General features: G+C 41.1%; 1 protein-coding gene across 12 annotated transcripts in view; it reads right to left on the bottom strand.

Moving 5' to 3' along the window:
* Positions 1-27659, bottom strand: part of EXD3 (exonuclease 3'-5' domain containing 3) — a 457407-nt gene that overhangs the window by 406758 nt on the left and 22990 nt on the right. The window contains exon 1 of one of the 12 annotated variants that reach the window (XM_059715502.1): positions 27171-27314. The exons of the other annotated variants lie outside the window; for them this stretch is intronic. The gene's annotated coding sequence lies outside the window, so the exon portion shown is untranslated. Of the gene's footprint in view, positions 1-27170; positions 27315-27659 lie in introns of those variants that run through there. 12 annotated transcript variants of the gene reach the window in all.

Below are 27659 nucleotides of genomic sequence, written 5' to 3'. Positions count from 1 at the left end.
AAACCTCCAGCACAAAAGGAAATGCTTAAACAGAAGGGATGTTTTAAAGAGCCATGAAGCCTTCAAGATACTTGGATTTCATTTAATGTAACTGGGGCATGAGTAAAGTTCTGAGAAGTCATGGTCTGTACAAGCAGAGGCAGCCAGAGGTTACTTGGATCAGGCACAAAAACAGCACCTGCTAAGGGCGAGTGGTTGGCGCCTGCTACAGACATTACTCTGCTTCTTGGTCAGCAATGATGCCAACCAGAGAAAGAAGCAGAAACCTTTTCCTGGCTTTCACACAGGCACTGAGAAGGTGAAATCAAAATAACCAGGTTATCAAAGCACATATTAAAAAAAAAACTGGGGGAGAAATTACTTGATAACCTACAGTTTATTATTTTACTCCAAGCAACAGTGATTGTGGCACATTTCTCAGTGTTACTGTGATTAGGTTCACATGCAAGAAACAGCAAAGATTCACTGTAAATAACTTTTGAGTGTGGTAGCAGTTCATTTCTTGTTGCTTGTAAAGTAGAACTTTTCAGTCTTTCGACATCAGGCAAATATTAAAGCCCTATCACTTCATTTCACAGTAGGATGCAGTGTGATGACAACCATAGTGAACCTTAAAAAAAAAAGAGTGCTAGAGGACTTAGAGAAATATTTGCTAGATTGCTTTCCAATTTTGAAGCCAAATCTGTTTAAGCCCTATTTTTCAGTTCATCGTATTATGTCATTCCCTTGACTGATCTGTTGCATGCTAGCCAAGATACCCTTATCCACTACTATTAAAATAATGGAAGTATTATAATAATGCAGTTTGAGCCTAGAGAAACCATTTAAATCTGGGATTTTTATAAATAAACAGAATCAAATGCTGAAAGAACAGATATACTAGCAAAGGTTACTGATATGATAAGCCAGTGACTAATAATGGTGGACGTAATCGATTTTGCATAATTTCCCAACGATGAGCATATAGCTAAGTAAAGAAGGATGCTTCTATTCCCAAAGTTAATTTCCATCTTTAAAAAATGTGCCAGGGACCAATTGTCTCTATCAGTCCCTGTCCTGGAAAGGGACATATTTTTTTTGTAAATCATGCATCCACACTCCCTAGCTCTAATAGATGCAAAAAAAAAAACCCAATTAAAAAATGGTGGAATTAATACAACCTGACCATGGAAAGCAGTTACAGTAATTAACATGAGGAAATAATTAATTACAAACCAAAAGTAATGGTGACAAATTAAGAGAGCTCTGTATTAAACTTGACAAGCCATGTTTACTTTTACAGATTAAAGCCAGTCTAGGTTGAAAGGGGTTTTTTTAATTTTGGGTTTTTTTAATAAAGGAAAACATACTTGCAGAAGTATTTCCAAGACGTAAGTTTTGGTCTAGGTTGACCCTCCAGATTTTCCCTCTGAATATAGATTGAGCTGAATGAGGGAGGAAAAAACCTTCAAAGCTGCAAATAGCTCATTAGTAACAGCAGTGATTGCCACACACATGGAACAAGGGCAGATGAAGGATCTTTGTCACCAGACCTCCTGGCAGGAAGAGATCTTGCCCTGGGTACTTTTGTCATATTGGGACTGATGAGCAAAGACAGCCACCCATCAATAACCAATGTGCCTCTAGAGACAAGGGTGATTTTTAAGGCAAACACAGTAATTTAGAATGAAAGCAAGTTAGTGAAAGAAGAGATGTCAAATGGCTCTTCAGTCAACAGTCCAGCTCTGCTGTTTCGTTCTTGTGACTACAGCTGGAAGCCAGTTTAAACATCAGTGTGAATAGGTTTAAATCATGGCTTAATTTTTTTTATTTTAAAATGCACAGCACACAAACATACAATGGGATGCCAAGGAACAGCTGTCCTTCAAATGGTCTTCTGAAAAAGAATTTTCTGAGCTAATGTCTGAAACACCATAAAGGGCCTGGATTTCTGTATCCCCCCCAGCACTAATGCCAGGCCCCTGTAGATATCAGCCACATTAGATATTTTTGTGTATCCTGAAATGGTTTTCAAGACTGTTCTATTGAAAAACATTCTGGGCAACTTAATTTCTCAGGCAGTTAGTTGATGGCCTCTGTAAATCTTATTCTAAATTGTTGTTGAAAACTGTACTGACCCATTGACCTAATCCCAAGGAACATCAAGTTACCTGAAACTGTCATGAACAATTCATATAAAAAAATTCCTTCAGGTCCTAGAAAGTCTGACATAATTTTTTTTTTAAGATGCCCCTCTGCAAGAAAAAGTACTACGGTCTTGATCCAGCAACCACATAAATGCTGACTCAGGTAATTCCCTGATTCAATCCCAGTGCTCACACTGCTCTCAACACTCACAGTTTCATTCAGTCTCACAATGTTTGGTATTTTTGGCCAATCACAGCTCTGAAGCCACATTTTTATGCATCACATTTTTCCGCGCTACTTATTTTAAAAAGTAAGTTTTGTAGCTCTTGAGGTTCAGTTTTAAAAGATAAACACTGAAGACTCATAAACTTGGGGATGAGTAAGAACAACTCAAAACTTTTTTGTTTAATTCTCCTGTATTTTTATGCTTGGGCTTGGCTATATTGTGCATTCTTTAAGTTAAGTATATCCATAATTGACTGCAGAACTGGGGCCGGAGGTAGCAAAAAACTGCCATCTTGATGACTTGCAGCTGCAGTTTACGACAAAGGAAGTAATGTTCAACATTTGTATGCATAAGAAAGACTGGAAAGTGTCCCAGTTCTATAGCAGTTACTACTAGTCATTTAAAATGGAGTAAATTAACATCGTTTTAAAAATGTTAAACAGTCAGTTTGAACAAAAAAAAAAAATTTAGCCAACAGTAAGACTGACAGGATCCAACATGACCTTTTTAAAAACACTCTCAAGCAAAGATGTACGATCATCACAATCTGATGTAATTAATTAACAATCAAGGAGATGGAAAGGTTATTTATGGAAGAGAAATGTTATAAAGTGTAAGAGTGATGTTGTAGCCATGATGAAGAAGCAAGGATTTCTTAGAGTGATATCTTTTGTTAGACCAAACACATAGGGGAGATAGAGTTGGTAACCTGACGAAGAATGTCTTGCATTTGAAAGCTTGTCTATCTCTACCCAAGGATATAGTTGGTCCAATAAAAAATGTTACCCTAAGGAATCTCTTGCAAGTTTATGTAGTCATCTATATTTCAGTATTGTATCAGGCCAGTAAAAAGTAAAAAAATCCTTTTTTCCCCAACTCTGTAATCACCTGTAAAGTTGATAACATGACCAAACCTTAGTCACAAAGGAACAACCATCTCTATGGCTAGGAGCAGAAGTTACACATAAACTGGTTTAAGTCATCAGAAACTGTTTAAACCTGTAACAGAACAGAAGTTCAGTACACACAAACCAGTTTCAAAATGGCTGAAAAGGGTTTAAGATAAACCTGGTTGAATGTAGTATTAGACTTAACTGATTTGGGTCAAACTGGTTTATGAAACTTCTGTCCCAGACCCCTTCCTGTTTCAGGTTAAATCACAGTCCCCCAGCATGCCTTCTAGCCCTGGGCTAGGCTGTGCTGTCTGCTCCAGCTGAGAAGGTGGAGGAGGGGAGGGAGGAGGCAGGGACTGCTCCCTCCCCCACAAAGAAAACCCCAGCTGGGGTCTGGGTCCAGGGTGTGGGGTTAAACTTCCCTCCTCCAAATACAGAGCTGCCCTGCCAAAAACTTATTGCTGGCTGTGACTGTGGACTACAAGTCCGAGAGGCACTTAGAAGCAGGAAGAGGAAGTGATGACCAACCCTGCAGAGTCCTGCTGCTATGACTGTGGACTGCAAATCACAGAGACCTCAGAGGCAGCAGAAAGAGAAGGTGAACACACAGCCCATGCTGGCTATGAGCCAGAGAGCTGTGCTCTAGTGCCCCCTGGCTTGTGGCCTGAGCCACTGCAGGCATGTGGCTGCATTTCCTGAATCAGAAGTGAATGTCTGTCCAGTTGTTTCTCAGTTTAATCCCTGCAGCTTAGACTAACCTGCAAAAACTGAATAGATTCAGCCTCGGGCTTTTTGACTGTTTGTATTTGGCCTATAAGAGCCCAGATTGGGAAAATTCAATCTGAAAGGATCTTGGATTTTTTTTAGCAAACCATGCTAATGAGTAACATTCCCCCTGTTTGAGAGCTATATTTAGTCAATATTTTTGATCAGTATTTTTCAACCTTTTTTTCAATTGCAGACCCCTAAAAACTTTAGAATGGAGGTGAGGACCCCTTTGAAAATTTTGAATGGCAGTGCGGACCCCCCCTTTGAATTGTAAGTGTGGATAGTCACATACTTTTGATTGATCACAGTCATCTTTCACAGACCCCTTAGACCACAGGCAGGCAAGATGTAGCCCACCAGGCCTTTCTATCCGGCCTGTGGAGCCCCTAAAAAATTTAGAAAATTAATATATATCTGTCCCTGGCTGCCTGTCTTGTGGCCCTCAACGGCTTTCCAAAACTCAGTAAGTGGCCCTCCACCCAAATTAATTGCCCACCCCTTGCCTTAGATATAGTCTGTGGACCCCCATGGGTCCATGGACCACAGGTTGAAAACCACTGTTTTAGACATTCTAAAGATACCAATGTCTCCAAGTAAGAAGCAGACAGCCTAGTTCTTGTAAAGCTAGGCAGCTTACAAGTCCAATAAAGGCCTAATAATTTACTTTACAGCCTTGGTGCTTACTTAAGCCAAATATTTTCTTCATCTGACAGCAGTGCAGCCCATACATAATTCTCAGTAGGGAATTGTGACCCACATGGTTAAACAGATTCACCAACAGGAAAATCTGATAGTATTTTTTTCTCCAGACAACCACTAAATATTAGGAACAGCCTTGTATATTATGTGTGTGCTCTCTGAATGTCATCTAAAAGAATTGGATTCTCTGCCCCATTCTCTATTTCTCTTCCCAGGTAACTCTCCCTTCATTGAGAACAAGGGGCTATGATAAAAATAAACACTTTTAGTAAATGTTCATCCTACTATCTTTAGTGATTGCCATTAAAATCTTTGCATTCCTTTATTTCCCTGATTAACCTTATAGCTGCATCCCTATGTTAATGCACAACAATTTCCTTTGTTATGTCAAGTACTTGCTTGTAAATCGAAATTGTATCGCTACTAATAGAGACTAATGTAAGGTGTTAGAAATAAGAACTGCAGTTTTCCTTCAAAAATCAGACCTGAATGATAAATTTTTCAGGCCCCATAATAAAATCTCCATCTTAGTATACAAAAAGAACAGTACAAAGAAAATTCAAGTGATATATATACTTGTAAAGAAGAGAAATCTGTAGCAGAAGGCCAGAATATCAACACATTAAACTAAATATACTTTGTTTTTAAGATTAGCATAGTCTGTGCTTTTGGAAAGATAAGCTTTAACATATCCATGCCATTAAAATCCTCTTTTTATCTGTTCCACTGGCTTACTAACATAATCTTGGCCAAATGAATTTAATTTAAGTTTCCCCCACCTGTAAAATAGGGATTATATTACTAACATACCCTACATGATAAGCAATACTGTTAAAGCCAGATTTCCAAAAGTGCTCAGTGCCCAGCGACTCACTTTGAGAACAACAAGAGTGGCTGGCTGCAGAGATCTGTTTTAAAATCTGGCCTATAAGTACGAAGCAGTATCATATCAGTTTTTTTTTAAAGTGAGAGCTTCAGAACCACTTGATATCAGGAAAATGAGGCTTTGTGTTCACTGCCAAGAAAAGGTATGTTTTCACAGAGAGATAGCAAATGCACACAGCAATTTCATTGTAAAAACCCAATGTAGAAAAGGCACAGATAGCTTTACTGTAGCCTATGAAAGATGAACACTGGGTACAGTGCAAGCTGCAGCTAGCTGTCTTGCAATAAACTGCTTATGCCTCAACTCCACTAAGATTTTACATTGTAATAGCTATCGCACAATACCTGGTCTCATCATACAAAAAACTCCAAAAGACAAGCAAACAAACAAAAAACAAAACAACTTTGGTGGCTAGCTATGAGAGCACAGGAAGAATCATGGAACTTCTCCATAACACATATGATTTTGCTGTCAAGACCTTCCCAGCAGCAAAAGTTTTAGGTTTGTAATCCTATCTCACCGAGAATTTGTGCAAAGAGTTTCTACAGACCATTATGAATTATTAAAGAAATTTCACTCTATAAAGCAGTAATAAGGCATACCAACAAAAAGAAAATAACCTAAAAGTAGAAGCTGTTTGGCTCTTTAATCTTGTCAGTAAGGTGGAAGAAAAATCATACCCATGGCTAATTGTGCTGTGGCTCAGAGCGAAAACCACATCATTCCAGTTTTTGAAATTATGTAATATTAATGTAACACACATGTTAAAAATAAAGGATGGAGTGGTAGTTTCTCTTTGTTAAGCATCTGCTGTTTGAATCGTGTTCTAGTTGTGAAGAGAATGGAAGGAAGTCTGAAAGAACATTTACATAAATCCATTTACCTTTCCATGAATTTTCACCATGGGGTGCCCTGAGATCCTTTTGAGGATGCCGCAGGGTACCACACAATATTAGCACTGTTAGATGTTCAAACACGATTTACAAGTCAAAAACAGTCTAAAACATTCTAAACTGTTGTGCTCTGAGCTCTTTGCAACAGAAGAATTGCTCCATTATTTTTTCTTAGTCCAGAAACAATTGAAAGCCAAGAGCTGGCATTTTCCAAGGGGTTCCTTGAATCTAAAAAGACTGAGAACCCCTGATCTAAGGGGTTTCCACCTGATTTCAACAAACCAAGAATTTTTCCCTTAAAATGTTAACCATCTAAGGTAGGAGTTGGCAACCTATTGCCTGCAGGCCAGATTCAGCCTGCAGGGCCATTTGATCCAGTCTGTAGACATACGGGCTTCTGCAGCAATTGCTTTTCCCAGCTGCCACGGGGAAAAGCAGAAACAATGGCTAAATCCTAGCACCCACCAGCCCACCTCTAAGCTAAACTGGGTCAACTACAGTCCACAGCCTAAAAAGGTTGTTGACCATTACTCCAAGGTGTCACCGAGATAAATCTTATCACACTAGACTTTTTTTCATAGAAATACAAAAGTACTTGGTAGTGTTATATATTGTTTTGTTACTAATATTTATTCAAATCGCTTTGGATATGAATAGTTCAATCTGGATTGAAAACTAGCTGATGGACTCGAAACAAAGGGTGATAAAGATTTGAGAGAGCTGACCAGTTAGATGCCAAAGAGATCAGTATTTCGTTCCAGCTCATTTAATATTTTCAGTAAGAAAATAGAAAGGTTGGATAAGAACAGTATTAATGAAATATACTTATTGTGCTCAATCAGGTTTGGCAACCTCTAATAAAGACAGAGAATTATTATGTCCTCAGGAGATTTGAAATATAAATTGAAAAAATATGAAATGGAAATATGAATGGACAAAACAGCTCAGTTTATGGAAAAGAACACTAATGTATCTTGAGAAAAATACCCTAAAACAGACATTAAATGGGTGAACAAACAGTAATTATTTAGAAGGAGACCTAAGGTGAAGCTAAGAATTCACAGCATTTTAGACACAGGTTTGCAATATACAACTAAAACACTTGGGTTCTTTTCGTCTGCATACACAGAAATTTAGTTTCACGCATTAAGGCAATACATATGTATAATCTGGTTAAACCAGTGGTGCCCACTCCTCCTGGTGCCTGAGCTGGATGAGCAATATCAGGTCCATCCATGGGCTGGATCCAGTACGTGGTAGTCAATCCAGCTGCATGGAAATAGCCAAAGCAGCTGTATGGGAAAAGCCAAGCCAGGGCCTGATCCCATGTGGCTGCATTGAGCCCCAGCTGGGTCATTCCCATCCAGCTACAACAGGGCCTGGATGAGCCCCATGTATGGCTGCATCAGGCCCGGCCAAGCTGTTTCCATAAAGCTTTATCAGGTCCTGGCTCAATCCAGCTGTGCAGAAACAGGGCTGATCTCTCTATATAGGGCTAAACCAGCTGGGGCTGAGCCAAACATGTGGGGCTTGGAAATTTAGTGGCAGGGGAGCATGGTAGCAGTGTTAACTGCCACTGCTCCCCCACCACCACACTTCCAGACCCATCAGGAGGAGACCTGTAGGCCAGATTACATGACTCCATGAGTCAGGTTATATGGCTCTGTGGGCCAGGGTTTGAGCACCCCTGGATTAAACCAACCGTGGGTGATGCGGAAACAAGAAAGATACAGATATAAACATCAAGAGCCAATGGAGAAGCATGTGGGCTGTGCTAGTAACCAGTAATGATTGCGAAATTAATCACAAGTGAACATGTAGGATGACAATCTGGAAAAACCTCAGAGTGAGGAGTTTTATGTAGGAAAGGAAACAATGGAAGAGCCTTTACTTGAATTACATGAAATGAGACTGGGCATAACACCAACAAGCATACCGCAGGAAAGAATCAGACAATAGCAAGGAAATGGATTCGATGCCTTAGTAAAATCATTTCCAGATCTAATTTCTGTGAAAAGGAGATCATGACCTAAGTGCAAAATCTAGTGGACCTGTGATATTACTGCTAAATCCTGCCCTACACAGGCTGAAGTCCCTCATTAGTAGCAGGCTAAATGAATAGACCACTCCAAAGCGCTGTAAGAAATATGAAAGCACCATTTTATATTTGTATTAATAATGGAATTATGTTCATGCCCTTAATACGGTTGAAGTCCATACTGGCCTCAAGCAGCATAAATACTGAGAAGAGATGCAAGATGGACTATAGTTTGTAGAAAAGTAACTGAACTTGATACAGAAGGCAAAACAAACAGAGAGGGAAAAGTGACTTTTTTCCAAAAACAAATGTTTCAAATAACACCTAATTAAATACTGAAAGCAACGCACTGAGCAAATTTCTTTGGGTATAAATAGCCTTTCCATGCTTACACCTGTGTGCAAAACGTACAGCAAAAAGTTGCGATGCTGAGTCCAATTCAACATGAAGCAAGGATGCCAACAGACTTTTGGTGCAGAGAGTAACAAATAAGTACAATTTCTGCATCTAGCAGCATCCCATCTGCGTGTAGGTACTCTGTGTACCTAGCACTTCAAAATCAGAACAGCTGTGTGAGAAGCAGCTGTGGGAAAAGTCTGCAAGGCCAAGAGCTTCCATTTCCCTGGTTGCCTTGTGGGAGTTGCCAGCATCCAAGTAAACAGGAGCTCAACAAACAGATAAACTGTTTAATCTGAGGATTAGCCCAACATAAACAAGCATCCTGCCCCTGTTAAAATGTCCTCAGAGTGTCTTGTCCCAACATGGTAGACCCTGGTGTGCAGAATTTAATGGGCTGCCAAAGCAACTCAGGCCCCACAGAAAGGGCAGGAAGGTAACTGGAGATGCTGTAGTCAGTCAGGGGCGGTTAGACACTTTTCCTGATTTCAAAAATGATCCCAAAATAGGTATAAAAGTTCATTTCACTCTCCCAGACTGGTGCCAGTGCTCTAGGGTAGGGCCATTTATGACTAAATCTTTTTTCTTAGACTGTGAGATCAGCTAAAACCATAACAAACTTTTGAAGAAGAGAGAAACAATTTTGAAGGGGTTCTCTTGCACCCACATTTACTGTTGGAATGCCGGGAGGTGTCAGCAACCACAAGCAACTTTTGATATGCACCTAGTTAGCCCTCTGTTGTTTGGTTACACAATATAGTTATTTGTGCTTTTGTAGCAGTCCTAAAACTGCATTATGGCAACTACTGCAAAGATCTACACTTGAGCACCATTTGGAAAACTGTCAGACAGAATGCAGCTGCTCATTTGGTAAGTGCTATGCTCTACAAAATACAATTAGACCAGTTCTCAAATAACTGCACCTAATATGCTCCCAGGTGGTGATTCTGTTCTGGAGTATACATTACTAAATGGCTGGAATGGCAGGTATACAGATCACCCCTTTCTCAGTGAGTACCTTCAGTAGCTGATGCCAGCTGCTGGCTTTAAATGGAAACCAGTAGCCTAGCATGGTCTGTGGAGGGGCACATTCTTTCAAATTTAGTAGTCCTTCTCAAGCCAGTCCCTTCCATTTGCAGGCAACCAGTTGTCCAAGGGGCCCAGAATGTGATTTACTCCAGCCAGTCCCATATTTCATAGCCACAAACAGTCCATGAAAAAGGCCTACCACACATAAAGACCAAGAGAGACAAGGGCACAGCCAACGCCTTAACCACTGCAATGCCATCTGGCAGGTTACAACAGGCTCCTAGGAAAAAGACTAGGCCCTTCACTACGGAAGAAGATCAAAATGTCCTTGCCTGGGAGGTAAGAACAATTATGCCTGATCCCAAATCAGGCAACTGGTCTGACCATGAATACATGAGCAAGACCCACCAACCAGGTACCTAGATATTTTTAAGTACTAAAAGGAATACCAGTGCATTGCAGACAAACACCCAACTTTAGCTGTAGTTAATGTCCTATGCTCCACAGAAAGACAAAAAACCCAGGAGTCAAATAATACATTCACTGGTCTTCTCTGATGGAATCCTGCCTCAGCCTGCAGATAGTTAAGGCAAAAGGAAAGGCTCATTTTTGTGAAGGCAAATGGGATTTGGGGAAACATCTTTTATTTTTCTTTGGTTTCTAAAGCAGAAAGAAACTATGATTCTATTTTTTTAATTTTGTATGCTTCTTTAAATGCATAACTAGACATGGCAAATACACAAGTTGGTAAAATGAAATAAATAAAATGCTGTGTGCTTTGCCAGGTCATACTCATCATTCTAAATGGGGAAATTAACCTGGCTTTCTGACTAACTCAAACGTAAAAATGGGTAATTCTCCAAATAAATAGCACATTTGGTCACCCAGACATTTGTTCAGCTTAGAAAGTTATCTGCATTTCCAAAGGTTTCCCTGGTTCAGAGGTAGGAGTACAGAAAGGGTTGTCAGCTTGCATAGAGGCTATGGACCCTCCACGACTTCTCCATCCCCTGTACATTAATTTTGGCACTCCTTATTTAACAGATGGAGAAGATTCAGTTGTTGATACGATACTAGCTTTCATCAACCATTTTAACTTGGTGGCAATCACTAACAGTATTACTCTGGGACATCTGCTGCAGTAAAGGCAGAAAACAGTGAAAGGCTCAAGTACAAAAAGTGCACATCTGTTGAGTCTCTGTATACCTTTCTTATCCTTCCTTTTTAACTCATTATCAGAAAGGTTGGAGGGAAAGAATTCTTTGACTTCTGATACTGAGGCACACGATGGCACACATTCCTCCAAAATTAATGCTTATATTTCTAAAGGAGGTAATAAATGCCAAATGAATAGGAGAGCAGGGGGGTATGCCACCAGCATGGATTGTCATTTAAATCCTTTCCAATTATGAGAACAATGGAAGCATGTGCCTGGGAAGGACTTAGGGGAATGATATACTTTTAACCTCTCTCAGCTATTTGGTCAAGGACTCTCCAGAGAATTCTCTAGCGAAGTGGACAATGAGATCAACAGATTAGCTTCCGATGTGCCCTGCACTTTGAGAGAGAGAGAGACCGAAGCTAAATTAACATCTGTGTGTTGCACACCCTGCAATACTGAAGAGGAGGAATAAACATTTCCAAAGTATGTGAATAAAAAAAAAACCTACGAAAGCCCTTATTCCAAACTTTCCCTAACACAGAAAGCCAAGGAAGTGTTTAATCTTCCACAATGTTAAGAAAGCCAAATTTTGTCTTGAGTTTAACAAAGCTGGATTACAGTAAACAGATTGGGCAACTTTCAAGTAGCTGCTATGTGGTCTGGGTTGTAAAGAGTCCTGTCAAACACTATGTGATTTTTTTAATGTTCCAGTATTTCTATTATCTTCTTTAAGGTCCCAGTGTGCAAGGCACTTCAAACACCTGCTTAAATTTGAATTCGTTAAGGTAAAGTTGAAGCAAATGCTTAAATTTAAGTACATATTTAAGTGCTTTGCCAGAACAGAGTCCAAATCTATTTAACAGTCTCCACTACAATACTGTTTTTATTGGGTCAAAGTTGGGGTTCAAAGGTGTTTCCCTTTAAGCTCTAAATATTTCCCTGTTGATTTAATGTGGCAATTTAAAAAAATGCGTATTCCCACAGACCCGAAGCTTGTCTAACACCTCTCCTACCCATACAGTCAGTCCCATAAAGAACAGTCAAAAAAGTGTTGTCTCTCGCATCATTCCCACCATACACATGTTCTACATCACAAAGGAAGAGTTGAGCACAGTTAGACTTATTTTGTTCAAAACAAGACTAGATGTTTCTTTAACTTATAAAAGAATAGCTGGGTATGTGTGTTGGAAGCAAAACCACAGTTGGAAGGAATTATGTCAATTTTCTTTCTATCCAAAGATGCATTGGACCAGTGATTTTCAACCAGGGTACTGAGGATGTAGGATCTAGGGTCCAAGAGGCCCAGTTGGGACTGCCTGGGCAAAGAGACTAAGAGAAGAAACCAAGGCAGGAGGGTGGAGGCAGACACAGAAAGGAGGAGGATCTCAAGAAAGAAAACGAGGAGGGTAAGTAGGAACATTAAAACACAGGGAAGACAATTGGATGAAAGGGTATGAGACCAAATGGACAGAGTGCTGGGATCTGGACTGATTCAGAAAAGATGCTGGGGACAAAGAGATGAGATCAAGTGGAAAAGGAACTGGGAATGGCTGGGCAGAAGAGTATACTTCGTTGAGAGCCTGTAATAGAACCCAAGAATCCAAGTCTTGATGCCATGCACAGGCTGCTGGCAAATGGCTGTAGCAAAGTGCTCCATCCTGCTCTAAGGCTGGGCCACATGGAGAACGGTAGCCTAGGCCACTGTCAGTCACCGTTAGACCTGTGGAGTGAATCAAATGTCTCAAACCAAGCTGATGAACCATGCTGAGTGTCAAGAGAATGCCACTCAGTGGAATTTCTATTTTTCAGCTTGCCTCTTTAAAGACCTAGGAAAATTCAAACCAGCTATGTTAAAAGAATATTATAATACTTACCAAGTCAACACTCAAAAGTCAGAAAATTTTGGAGTTAAGGTTATCCATGCAAATTTGATTTCTCTCCCCTTGTACATAAACAGTCCAATACAATCTTTAACTACATGAACATACACTATTTCTGCGCTGCGTTATTTAATACACAGTGCTCTCTTTGGACCTCTGTTCTCCATCTGTAATATGGGAGCTCCTGATCTCAGAAAGATGTTATCACATGTACTTGTTTACTGATCTTCACTACTGCATTCAACAACCACCACACTTTGATCCAATTTTCTCTGGAATGCTCCTACAAACATCAACTTTCTAGATACCACAATCCATTTCCAGAATCCAGCCCTACCAACCACCATCTACAAAAAACAATGAATCACCACATTTCATGTCCATAAAACCAGCAAGTATCCCAAGTACACCAAAAAAGGCTGTAATTTATGGTCAGGCCCTCAGATACTACTTTATCTGCTCTGAGGAGAATACTCATGAAATCTACCTTGCCAACTTGAAAACTGCCTTTACATGGAAAGGACACTTCCGCAGAGAAATAGACTGTGCATTGAAAGAGCACCCAAACAGCCTGCAGTAAACCTGTTACAATATAAAAGGAAAACTCCTGCTCACTGCACACCTCTAGCTGTCACCTACAATCCCACACTGAACCAATATGAAAGATCATCAACTACATCTTATACTAAAAAAGGATCAGACTTTGAGAGAAATATTCCCAGCATACCCCTCTTCCACCTGGCTTTCAAATAATCCCCTAACCTCACCCAATTAATCATCAGAAGCAAACTCCCCTCTGATTAACAGACACCAAATGAGATACATTGTACCTTAACAATAAATGTAAAACCCATCAATTCATCTCTACTGCTATAACACTCAACAGGAGGCCTGTGAGAAGCAGCAAGTATTCGATTCGGCTTTGAATTTGGCCAATTCAGAGGGACAGTGATTCAATTCAGTGATTCGAATCATTGTCCCAATTTGATTTGACCTATTTGGATTTGGAGATTCGGATGCCAAATCAAGCCGAATCTCCTCTAAAATGAATAGGTGGTGGCGGCACTGTCAGTGATGGGGGCATGGAGGCGGCAAGCAGGACCCCACCCCCATCTCTGCCCCACCTAGCCTCAGTGTCCCAGCACTTTAAAAAAAAAAAAAAAGCCCCGCACCGCACTCACCAGCTGCAGCAGCAGTGATCAAGGCCTCTGGGGGCTCGTGGTAGAGCCCCACCGTGCAGCACAGGGCAGCGGGGATCACCCTCTGCCGGCCTGGCACCCATGCGGCAGCTGTCACATTGTGCTGGTACAGTGTGGCTCAGCAGGGTGCTGCATGCTGTCCTGGAACTGAGGCAAATCCAGCAGTCACCCAGAGCCCTGCAGCGCTCAGCCCGAGTGGCCCCAGCTCCCAGACAGTACGTGGAGCCCCATGGCGCCCGGTTGAGCCGTGCTGCAATACAACAGCTGCCAGGTTGGGGGAGCAGATACCCAATGCCCCCCAAATGCCCCATGCTGTGTGGGGGGCTCTGCCCAAGCCCCCAGAGACCCTGATTGCCGCTGCTGCAGCCAGTGATTGTGGGGCTTTTTTTTTTTTTTTTTTAAGTGCCAGGGTGCTGGGGCCAGGCAGGGCAACCATGGCGGGGCTGGAGAACCAGGCGAGGGATGGGGTCGGGCAGGGACCAGTACAGAGCCCAGATCCAGCTCCCTGTGGCAGCAAGCGGGCACTGCCTGAATCTCTGAATTAATTCTGAGGCTTTCAATTCAATTTGGACCTTTTAACGTGTCACCCAATTCTATTAGGATTCAGAGATTCGTCCCCCAAATTGGGCCAAATCTCCTCTGAATTGAGGCTTCACACAGCCCTACTCAACAGCCCCTCACAAAGAAAACATAAGAATCCACAGATCCTACACATCTATCCCAGATTGTCACATATCTCATCAGTGCAATAAAAACCCTAATGGAAACTACATAGGTGAAACCAGTCAAAAACTATACATCAAAATGAACAATTACAGGAACAAAATAAGGGACAGAGACACATGAACACAGGTAGGAAAACACTTTTCACAGAATAGCCACTATCTTTCTGAACTCACGATCCTCATACTCAAGGAAAAGTTACAAAACTTCTTCAGATAGGTCTGGAAACAAAAAAAACAGTAACTAAAAAAAAGGGACTAAACAGACTTAATGGCTCATTATAATCTACCTGATCTCTGCTAGTGTCTCTGCACTGTACAGGTGGTAAGGACTATCCTTCCCTCTTGAATGGTCTTACTTTTCCATTAATCAGGTTATCCTTCCCATTGCATTTATCTTATTTGCTGACTATTCTGATATACCTTGACTTTAGCAACGCTTTTGATACAGTCTCCCACAACACTCTCACAAGCAAGCTAAGGAAATACAGGTTGGATGAATGGACTACAAGATGGATAGAAATCTGGCTGGATCATTGGACTCAAAGGGTGGTAATCAATGACTCCATGTCTAGTTAGCAGCCTATATCAAATGGAGCGCCCAGGGCCAATTTTGTTCAATATCTTTATTAACAATCTGAAAGATGAGATGGAGTGTACCCTTAGCAAGTTTGCAGATGACACCAAGCTGGGGGAACTAGTAGATATGCTGGAGGGTAGGGCCAGGATTCAGGGAGACCCTGACAAATTAGAGGACTGCAGCAAAAGAAATCTCATGGAATTCAATAAGGACAAGTGCAAAGTCCTGCACTGAGGCTGGAACAATCCCCATGCACCGCTACAGACTGGGGACTAACTGGCTAAGCAGCAGCTCTGCAGAAAAGGACCTGGGGTTTACAGTGGACAATAAGCTGGATATGAGCCAACAGTGTGCCCTTGTTGTGAAGAAGGCTAACAGCATACTGGGCTGTATTAGTGGAAGTTGCCAGCAGAGCAAGGGAAGTGATTCTTCCCCCTCTATTCGGCACTGGTATGGCCACATCTGGAGTACTGTGTCCAGTTTTGGGCCCCTCACTACAGAAAGGATGTGGACAAATTGGAGAGTTCAGCAGAGGACAACGAAAACAGTTAGAGGGTTCAGGCATGTGACTTTTGAGAAAAGACAAGGGAACTGGGTTTATTTAGTCTTGAGAAGAGAAGACTGAGGGAGGATTTAACAGCAGCCTTCAAATCCCTGAAAGGTGGTTCCAAAGAGGATGGAGTTAGACTGTCCTCAGTGGTGGTAGATGATAGAACAAGAAGCAATGGTTTCAAGTTGCAGCACGGCAAGTTTAGGTTAGATATTAGCATAAACTCTCTCATTAGGAAGGTAGTAAAGCACTGGAACAGATTACCCAGAGAGGCTGTGAAACCTCCATCCTTAGAGGTTTTTAAGACCAGGGTAGACAGAGCCTTGGCTGGGATGATCTATTTGGAGATTCATAGATTCATAGATGTTAGGGTCGGAAGGGACCTCAATAGATCATCAAGTCCGACCCCCTGCATAAGCAGGAAAGAGTGCTGGGTCTAAATGACCCCAGCTAGATACTCGTCTAACCTCCTCTTGAAGACCCCCAGGGTAGGGAAGAGCACCACCTCCCTTGGGAGCCCGTTCCAGACCTTGGCCACTCGAACTGTGAAGAAGTTCTTCCTAATGTCCAGTCTAAATCTGCTCTCTGCTAGCTTGTGGCCATTGTTTCTTTTAACCCCCGGGGGCGCCTTGGTGAATAAATCCTCACCAATTCCCTTCTGTGCCCCCGTGATGAACTTATAGGCAGCCACAAGGTCGCCTCTCAACCTTCTCTTGCGGAGGCTGAAAAGGTCCAGTTTCTCTAGTCTCTCCTCGTAGGGCTTGGTCTGCAGGCCCTTGACCATACGAGTTGCCCTTCGCTGTACCCTCTCCAGGTTATCCGCATCCTTCTTGAAGTGTGGCGCCCAGAATTGCACGCAGTACTCCAACTGCGGTCTGACCAACGCCCTATAGAGGGGAAGTATCACCTCCCTGGACCTATTTGTCATGCATCTGCTGATGCACGATAAAGTGCCATTGGCTTTTCTGATGGCTTCGTCACACTGCCGGATTGTGGTCCTGCTTTGAGCAGGGGGTTGTAGTAGATGACCTCCTGAGGTCCATTCCAACCCTAATTTGCTATGAGTCTATGATACCCCTGATAATGCCTCTTTTCTCCTACTTTACAGTACAGTTGCACACCTTTAAGTAAACTTTTTATTTAGATATGGATTTTACATATCTTAAATCCTTATTGTATCTGTTAGTTAGCTCACACTGTAATTGCTTCTTTCTCAGATGTGAGGAAAGGTAGATACTTCATGCCTGAAAACTTGTCTAAATCTCTCCCAACTATGCAGTTGGCCCATTAAAAGACATCGCCCACAAAAATACTTGCCTTTCTCTTACTTCCTGGATCAAGAGTGCTACAACATCACTCTAACACTACCAGTTGTAAAAATAAATTAATGTTGTTTGTGAAGCACTTAGATCTTGATAAATGCCATAGAAAAGCCCACTGCAAATGTAATAATTCTGTCTTTAATGCAGCATTTGAATAGAGTCTAATAAATAAGACATGGGATCACATGCTGAACAGTAAGGAGAAGACAAAATACTAAATAGCTGCTGATTCAGTGAGAACTGCTCATTTTGTTCACTGAACAATACAGGAATCTTATGGGGGAAAGTAACGAGATTATCAAAATACAGTTTGTATCAAACAGCATGCACACAAGGAGGCTGAATTAACACTGCACAGATCATTCTGAAATAATTGTTAATTAATCAAGTCAGTGAGACATTTTAGAAAGACTGAATATCATTTTACAAGATATACAACAGAGCAAGCTGAAATTATGAGCAAAAAAACTACCGGGTGAGGTTCTACAGATTCTATTATATAGGAAGGCAAATCCACAAATCTAGTAAAATCAAAAGCAATAATTTTTTAAAACTCAGCAAAGATGCTAATCTTTGCTGAAGGCTGTATCCAGGACAAGTTTTCAATTTCAGCTAATTTTCCTATAGACATCTCTTAAAAAGTTGTGGGTTCGCTGCATTTTGTTTTAAAACACTCTCAAAAATGCAGAACAATTTTGCTCCAAACATTAAAAAAAAGCAAAGAGCCCACAATGGAAACTGCAGCAAGAAGTGTATTTTTTCCAGAAAGTTAGAAACGTATGAAAAAAACTGGAAACCATTTTGAATCTCAGCTACAGCTATCACTAGTGACTAGCCAAAATAACAGACATTTCTCAGCTTATGCCAAAATGCTTAGTTACTGGGCATGGAGAGATTGCTGTAGGGAAACATGACAGCCGCTACAGAGCAATAACTCGCACTCTGGAAGCATTGTTATTAAGATCGAATGTTGGCCAGCACACTGAGTCTAAATCTTATTTTTTGACATGCTGCATCTATTTGAGTCCCAACTGGTCAGCTAGTGGGAAGACAATCTATTCTCAGTCTCGGTCAAGGGATGACAACTCTAGCAATGGGTCACCCAACTTCTTCCGTTTTACTGACTGTATAGAAGCCATTATTAATGCATGAGAAAGCCCCAAGATGAAGCAGACCTTGAACCCTTTTTAGTCCTGGAACAGCAATGCTGTCATCTGAGCCAGAGTTCTTAGTTTGTTATCGTCTAATAAACTGCACTGCTAAGTAATATTTCCTTTCTGAGGGTTCTTCCAAGTCCCCTTCCCTCCAAAGCAACCCAATGTGTGTAATTCTATCTATGTAGGCTTTATGTAGCTCCCATTAGTATAGTATCTGAGTGCCTAATTGCCACTGTTGATTTACTTTACTGCTTGGGAGGAAATGCTATAAAAAAATTAAATAGGGACTGTTATGTTCACATTTTTATTATAGTATAATTGGGCTACCCTGGTGAAGAGGGTTGCAAATCCTGCCATTAAAACTCTCCATTGTCAGGGCTGCAAAAAAAACAACTGAAAAAAAAGTCTTCCAGGCTGGGACTCAACTCAAAGTCTCCACCCTAGATTGAAGTATTATATGCACTGCTTTACTCTGCAGATTTGCTCCTCATGGTAGTTTACTAAGAAACTATTATGGTACCTACAGTACATTCATATTCTTGTTAATTGATTTCTTTTTATTGCCATCATATAATTACAGAAAAGTGAGACTGGAGCAGCTGGACATCCTACATATTTGAATGAATTAGACTTCACATTTAGCCTTTTTCATTTTCCCCTCCTCATCAAGAAAAATGACTTAAACCCTAACCTTGCAAAAAATGTACTACCATACTTAAATATATACATGGTAAATAACCCTGTTAAGCGTGTGCTTACATCTGTGCAGGATCTGGACCGTCTTCTACAAGCCTTCCCTTCCCAAAGACTTTACGAAAGGACATTTTCAGCTTCTGATCTGAAAAGTTATTTTATTTTTCCCCATCTATGCTGATCAATTTATCTCACTGAAAACAATTAATTTAGTCTTGCAGCCAATGGTAGCAATGACAATGAGACTCTCACTGTTTCATCCAAACTAGAAGGATGCAAAATATGCAGAGTATCCCCACAGATGTCTAAAATAGACTTGAGATTCACAGTAAGCCCAGTAGCTGCATAATCATTCTGTCACAGGGAGAGAAAAACCAGGGAGACTCCTGAGTCCACGAGGGGAACCCCAGGGCCAGGAGCCGGGGGTGGAACAGAAAAACAGAAAGTAAAAAAAGAAAATTTACTCACCGCAGGACGGGAGGAGGAGCAAGGATGGCAGGAAAAGCCCGTGCAGGACGCTGATCACGCCTTATGGCACCTGCGGCCGGCAGATGATTTCACTCACAACCGTTGTCCAAAATAACCGCCGAAATAAAAGGACCGGCAGTGAGAGGAAGCAGGGGCACGTGGGTGCCGGGAGAGAGTCTGGCCGGTGGGGTCAGCCAGGGGCGCGAGACGCCAGGAGCGACTGCGCACGCCAGCTGCAGTGAAGCGGAGGAGCCCGGCAGTGAGCCCGCACCCAAAGTAAGAGCAACAGCTGCAGGCAAACCACGAGGCGAGGCAGTAGGAGATCCCAGGGCGTGGGGAGGTCAACAGACCTAGGAAGACCCAGAGGGAAGGCAGCCTCGCCGGGAAGGTCCAGAGAGAGGGGAGCCATGAGCTGGGGACCCGGAGGGAGGACTGCTGCTCTGGCAAGACTCCGAGAGAGGGTTTCAGTTTGGGGAAGATCCAGAGAGAGGGCTGTGGGTTAGAGAAGACCCAGAGAGAGGGCAGCAGCAAGGCAGGGACCCAGAGAGAGGACAGCCACAAGGCAGGGATCCAGAGAGAGGGCAACTCCGTAGTGAAGACCCAGAGAGAGGGCAACAGTTCTGCGGAGACTCGGAGAGGGGGCCGCTACTCTCAAAAGATCTAGAGAGAGGGTCACACCGGTGGGATACTGAAGAAGGAGTGGCATTAAACCAGGATAGGTGGAGTGGGGGCGCAGAGCTGGACCACGTGGAGGTGACTCTGTCAACAAGTGGAGGTATAGAGGGGCTAGCTGTGTTCCATGAGGAAACCCAATAGGGGCAAGGTTATGCCTCTCTTGGTACTTATTAGGTTTCTCATTTGAGTTGTGAAAGGTGTTTTATGTTTCCCCGTATTAGAAGGGGCTGAGGTGGTGTGGAGGTAGACCGAGGGAGTGAGAGGCGGGCTCACTGTTAAGTATTTAAGATGCGTACGGTCCATCAAGGAAGCGACCAGGACCCGCCGGGCTGGGGAAAGGGTGAGGTGCAGGGGAGGAGGAGCCTCGCAGAAGACATCAAAGAAGCAGGCGACCGACGAGGGCGACCACGTCGCACGAAGCGCCACCCACTAGAAGATTCAAAGTCGTGGCAGGCGAGAAGGGGCAGCCTGCGACACGTGTGAAGATCTCCCGTATGGCCACCTGCAACGGCAAGGCGAGTACCAGCAAGCACTCGAAGCAAGGAAGCCCGAGGTAAGACGTACGAGGCCTGGCGGGTACACATTCAAGCACAGCTATTTCTAATCTCAGAAGTAAACAGAATCAGCTCCAAATTAGTAGATACCATCGGATGATGGGTTGGATCTCTGCAGTTGGTGAACGGAGAGCATAACCAGATTCCACTCAAGACAAAGCCCGTTCTATCCTCCAAACGAAGTGGCAAAAGCATATATTTCACATCAAGTCTGACCTCTGCTTGACTTACTGCTAGGGATGAACATAATTCGCAGTTTCACAGCATTTGCGGAAACCGTGTAATCTGGGATTGTCTGGGAAATCTGTGAAATCAACAACAAAAATTAATAAAAAGAAAATGCTGGATCCTCACTGCTGGGAGGGGAAGGCACCAGCTAGTGGGGTGCCTCATTCCACCCCCCCCGGCCTGTCCGCCAATCAGTACTGAGGGGTGGACCCACACAAAGGGCAATGAGCAGTCAAGATGGCAGCCACCCCCTCATCCTCTACTCCCCAGCCCCCAAGGCCTGTATGCCAATCATCACCAAGGGGCAGGACTGCTACAAAATGCTGCGGAATTTGAACTTTAAACCGCAACCAACCCGCAAAAATTGACAAGTTCCCTTGCAATTTAGGTAGGTTAGTTTTAACCACTGTATAGGTGTATTTAGAGCCAGATGAGATAAGATGAGTTGAGATAGTGCTTAAGGAGCCAGTACTGGCTACAAGTTTTAGCTGCACTAATGAGTAGTTAAACACCACCAGTAGAAGTAATGGTTATCAGACCCAATGGAAATAAATAGCAGGTTCAAACAAGAGGATGCACTGTCAACGGATGTTTTTAAACTTGATGCCTGAGAAGATTATAAGAGCCTTGGAAGAAGGAAAAGGTCTGTACCAGTTCTTAGCACACGCAGACGATATCTGCTAGTAGGAAAGGAAATGAAAAAGGAACAAAAGAATACAGAGATCGCAGAGTCAAATGCCAAAGAAGTTGGGCTTGCTATCAATGTCAGAAGTTGGGCTTGCTATCATGGTCACTTCCAGAAATAAATCTCAAAATTACAAGAAGATAAGGACAGAGAGTGACAATGTGAAAAGGTTAGACAGATTTAAATATTTAGGAATGATAACTACTAAGAACAATCATATAACTGAAGAAATCAAGGCAAGACTTTACAGTGCTGTTGAGCCTAGATAAAATAGTGGTATCAAGGATAATCTCAAGAAACCTTACAATCCAGCTTTATACAACTGTTCAACTTTTATATAGATGTGAATCCTAAACACTGACAAAGGCAAATGGAAAAAGGCTGTAAGCATTTGAAAACAAAATGCTAAGGAAAATATTTGGTGCAATACAAGAAAACAGATTGTGGAGTAGAAGACATAATCAAGAATTTGCGGGCCTTTGCAAAAGACCTGATGTCTTGAGCAAGATAAAAGTACAGAGAATGAAATGGGCAGGGCATATCGCAAGAGCTGACAAGAGAAGGCATAGGAAGCAGATTTTAGAAGCTGAGGTGGAGGGTATCAGACCTAGAGGCAGACAGAAGCAATAACAGGAAGATAACAGAAACTGATTTGGAAAGGATAGGCAATTAAAGCAACAAGGTAGAAGGAGATTGCACAAGATAGGAGGAGATAGAAGGCTCTAGTTAAGGCAGTTACAGGGCCTTGAGGGCTGTGAGATGAGAGAGTGCAAGAAAGCAAGGAAGAGAAGTAACAGTGGGACTTGTGTAGAAGGAAAGCAGGAGAGGTGGCCTGGATCATGAACATCACTCCATCTTTAGAATCCCCCACACCACTTCATATCCAAAGCCATCTTTCACATTCAGTCACACCTTACCTCTTTATCCCATTAAATATTTCTGCATTAGGACAACCTGGTCCTCCTATCAGAACTTAAATCAAACTCCAAAATATATTTAATAATAATTCTTTAGACTCTGCAAAATAGATTTTCCCAATTTATGGGTCAACCTAATTTACCTCCAATCTATGCAATGGAAAAGTACTTATTCATTGTTTCCTATCTCTGCTCCATCTTACAGGCTGCAAATGTACTTTATTAAAGAAATCAACTTTTGTAGTGACTAAATTAATAAAGCATGTATTTCCAAACCCAGCTTCTCCAGTTGGTATAGTAAAAACCATACTATGGTAAAAACCATAATATAAAAGGGTTCCAACTCTGCAAGACAGTTTACAGGAGATGCAGTTTATATAGAGGAGACATACCACACACACCATTATGTCTCTATCGACATACCAGGCCTTGCAAATCTGCCCTAAATAAAAACAAAATTGACAACACATTGTGTCTGAGGCAGCTGGGCTGCATACTCTTAGCATGTATTTGGCAATGCTTAGATTGTTCTCTCCCCTTTTAACAAACAACTTGCTTACAAATGAAAAACTTGCCAATGTTCTAAAGCATTCTTTAATGTTCAGATGTCATTAGGACTGTATTCAACAAGGTCTCCTGGAGAGATCAGCAAATTAGCCAACAAATCCATGGAGATGAGGCTCTGTTACTTAGAACCTAGTGGGACTGAACACAACTTTCTTACGAACCACAATGGAGGCAAAGATTGAGTGTGCATATTTTCGGGGGGGGGAGGGGTGCGTGCACATGCACACACGTGTGCAAGCACACACAGCTAGAAAATATACAGACTCAGTCTTTGAGTGAGACACACATATGCTTCAGTGTTAATTCTTTACTGACATACTAAAACAAGATTTTAGTAAAACTTTATTTTTACAAACTGTATTAGGTAACAACAATTCTTTCTAAACACTTCCATATGCATACAGTTGTATCTGGATTTCCCATCCAAGTAGTCTACATTAAACACAATATTAATCCCTTATTTGCGGGGAGGGAGGGCAGTTGGAGGGGTAGGGCACTTTAAAAAGCTATTGAATTACAGTAGGCAAGACATTGCAAAGGAATGTTACATGTCAACAGGAAAATGAAACAAACTCCATTATATGATGGAAATGGTCAGTTAAGCACAAATCTTACACGCATAAAAACTCTGGCTACAAATATATCTAAAAAGATCTGGATGTGTCGCTGTGATCGTTTTTCACTCCATAAACTCTTGCGTCAGCTTTTCAGGTTCCTTTTCATGGCCATCTGGGTTTCTGAGCTTTTTCTACTCTTATTTTATCCACCAAAGGGGTCATAAATTCAGTATTCCAGAACAAACAGGATTTGTAGCCAACATAACCTTTCCAGAATTAACTGTCACTGAATGCTGAAAAGAGCAGTAAGAACGGTATTGTGAACTGCTATATCCAGACATTTCTGGAAGCTGGCAAAACCCAGCTTTAAAACAAAGCCCTCCTGAAAATTGGCTAGCTCGTTTAATTTTTCAAAAGGGAAACAACTATTGCTCATTCCAAGAAGTTCAGAAAGCTGGATTTTTTGGATACTTCATAAACAAACTGAATGAAATGTTATCTTTAAAAAATATAGATTAGAACACTGAGAAATACGACAAGCGAGAAGTTTTTGGTATCACAGTTGAAACATGAGTGTGGTAATCTAGGTCTCTTCCAGATCATCTCTCCAGTCACTCTGATTATCTCTGACACCCCAAAACAGAAAGCTCACTTAACGAATATACCATAATGAAAATAAAAAGGCAAACAAATTAGCAATGGAGAGCTGCAGGTTTCTTATACTAATGATGTTGAACATAGTATAAAATGAGAAAATATAAATATGACAAACACAAAAGAATCAACAAGATTAACCCAGGATAGTTGGTGAAACATGGCCAGTAATCTTATAATGGACACTGCTGACAATAAAATGTTATTGTTTCTCCAACCAGGAAAAAAAACAAACCAAAGCCCCCAAAATACATGATTTGCTGGGAAAATGTCCTGAAGATTATATCTAACACTACAGAATAAAGGACAAAGAGATCTTTGCTATTTGCAATGGCATCAAAAAATAAAATGGAAAGTACGAAAGGACTTTTTTCATCAGCTGAACTCTTAAATCTTGCTAGGAAAGAGACACTACCTATAATCCTAAACCACACTGCATAAATTTAAAAAAAAATTCAACAACTACCTGTATCACTAACAGACAGCTAATTTTAAAACATCAGAAAAGTTGTTCTAGATTCTCAGTGACACTTGCTGGTAACGCTTGCTGGAAGTCTCAGAAAAATTAAGTTTCTCCTGTAAGTCTGTTGTGAGAAAAATGATGAATTTCTTGAAACACTGTATGCAACAAAGGATACATTTGTCAAAGAGATACTACATTTACAAAAACAACAACTGAAGGAGATGCTGAACGCTCATTAAGGATGATTAGATTACTATCATGATAACAGTGAAAGTTTGGCTTTGTCTTATTAACAAGAACTAAATGGACTTAGATAAAATAAAAAATGGCTCAAACAAGCTATGGGAACTGAATCATTTCTTCACCATGATTCGTCCTAAAAACAAAGGCAATAGGTTAAACTGTCATCACTGTTCTGCTGCAGTTTATTGAGCATAAAGAGACATGTGATCCAGCAATGAGAAAAAAAGCAAAGCAAAAACCCAAAGCAGGCCAAAATTATCACTTTCTAAATCTTCTGTTACAAAGCACCACAAACGAGGAAGTAAAAAGTAGCTCTGAGATATGCAGAAGGCAGCGATACTGTCAAGAAGTTCTGGGAATATCAAGCTGCCAGCATAGTGCATCTGAACTGCTTGAAAAACTTATTCTCAGTAAAGTCCTCTCTCATTTATCTGTGCTTTATTTAATGGTTAAAGTCTTTACATTTTATTTATCACTTAAAAGGAGGACTATCAACATATAATATGCATCCAAAAAGAGGCAAGTCAACATCATAAGATGAAAGAAAGAAGTTCATAAGACACCGTGAGAACACAGTTAAACAGAAAAAAAATGTTTACATCATCTTTTAGGTTTGGTATAAAGAATTTTTGATGCTGGGGACTATATGGCCCAAGGGGATTGGTAATGGGAGAGAAATAAATCCTTTCACCTCTAGGTTGAAATCCAAACCAGGTTGGCAGTAGCCAAAAACCATTATCTTAACATCTGCTAGCTGTTTGGTAACCTATGTGAAATGAGTTATACTCCTTAGTGTCCACATCATAGTCACACTAATTGGCACCATGTCGACAATCTAAACAGAGAGGTCAAAGCCTGAACATACAGCAAGCATGAATTACAAATTTAGTCCATTTCAGTTTTGAGTCCACATGTGATAAATTATCTCGTTTTGTGTGTGTAACTCCACCTAGCCATACCACCACCTTCCATTCACCCTCAAAATAAAAACATAATTCAAATAAGCAAACAACTTTTAACTGCTCCCTTAGACATATACCATAGTTTCTGATTTGATAAAATCATTTAAACGTGATTTTAAATTTATTCCTATTCAGCAAAGCACTTAAGCAATTCTTAACTTTTTATCAATGTGACTAAATATTGTGCTTAATGATAACTAGGTTTCATGAATAGGAGCCAAAGTCTGTAAAAGGCTTAATCCTTTATTGTTTATTTTTCACTGTTCCTCACAATACAACAAATCAGTGTAACCATACCAATTCTAGATGAGTGAAAGCCCCCTTTACCTTTGGTCCATACCTGTTCTAGTTTTCTCCACAAGTGTGAGGATTTAGAAGAAACAAAGAATTGAGTGACACATGCTAGCCTGTATGAGTACAACATGGTGAAAGGTCATAACTATTTCAAGCCTAATTTTTCTACAAAGTGAGTTTAGAGGTGCAGAACAGGGTTTTAAAGCAGCAAAGTAAATATGGCCAATGTGTGAAAAATAAAGAAGCTAACTAATGAAATTGTTAGAAACAAAAAAGTGGATTACTCGCATTCTCTGAGTGTGGCTGCATAAAAAGTAATGGCCTAAAATAAGAAGGGGAGACATTCCATAAAAAATACTTCACAATGGTTACCCATCATCTTCTAGGATAGGTTTAAGACTATTTGATACCAGGAATTAGTAATGAAAGTGACTGGCTGCATCTTCCTGGAAGCTGTCCAGGAACACATTAGATAACAGAATACTATAGGAATACAGTGTCTTCTTTAAAGCAAAGAGTTGGACTGTGTAATTAAGTACTTATTATTAAATAATGAAATAATTCAGGAACCACTGAATTTACTCTTATGAGGAACTGTCACTTTTTATTTAGTTTTGAGAAAGATGATAATGTTGGTTAAGAATAGTGACCAACCAGGAAAGGGATAAATCTGATCACAATACCTGGCAGTTTGCATAAATGGAGGCATAAAAGAAGGAAGACTTGAGGGATAGTCTGGTGAGTTTGGAGGGAGTCCTTTCCCCACAAGTCCAGTGCTTTATTCTGTTATTCAAAGGTATAGTCTGCACTCAGAAGAAAGGAGCTCACAGTAGAGATAGGACACCACTCTGTCTGAAAACAAAGAGAAGACTAAAAGCCAGTGTTCCACATCTGCATTTACAGCTGTCTATGTAACAAGTATTTGTTGTGTTGGCTCATAAAGAGAAAACTAAAGTGTCCAGTAATGCCTCAGAAATGAAGGGTGCTGCTTTTTTTTAAACTCAAGACTACATTTGTCTGTGCATTTTTAACAGACCTCAGGAGATCATTGGACCGTGCAAGTTCTGCTGACGGATGCTGTGGCAGTAACTAATGCGTGCATACTCACTGCCAAGAACTCTGTATTCTTTTTCAAGAGCTTTCCACTCAGGGGGTTGTCTGATTTTTGAGAA

Source organism: Alligator mississippiensis, chromosome 12 (genome assembly GCF_030867095.1).
Source record: "Alligator mississippiensis isolate rAllMis1 chromosome 12, rAllMis1, whole genome shotgun sequence".
In the NCBI taxonomy this organism is placed as follows: domain Eukaryota; kingdom Metazoa; phylum Chordata; order Crocodylia; family Alligatoridae; genus Alligator; species Alligator mississippiensis.
This window is presented reverse-complemented; position numbering and strand designations above follow the sequence as displayed.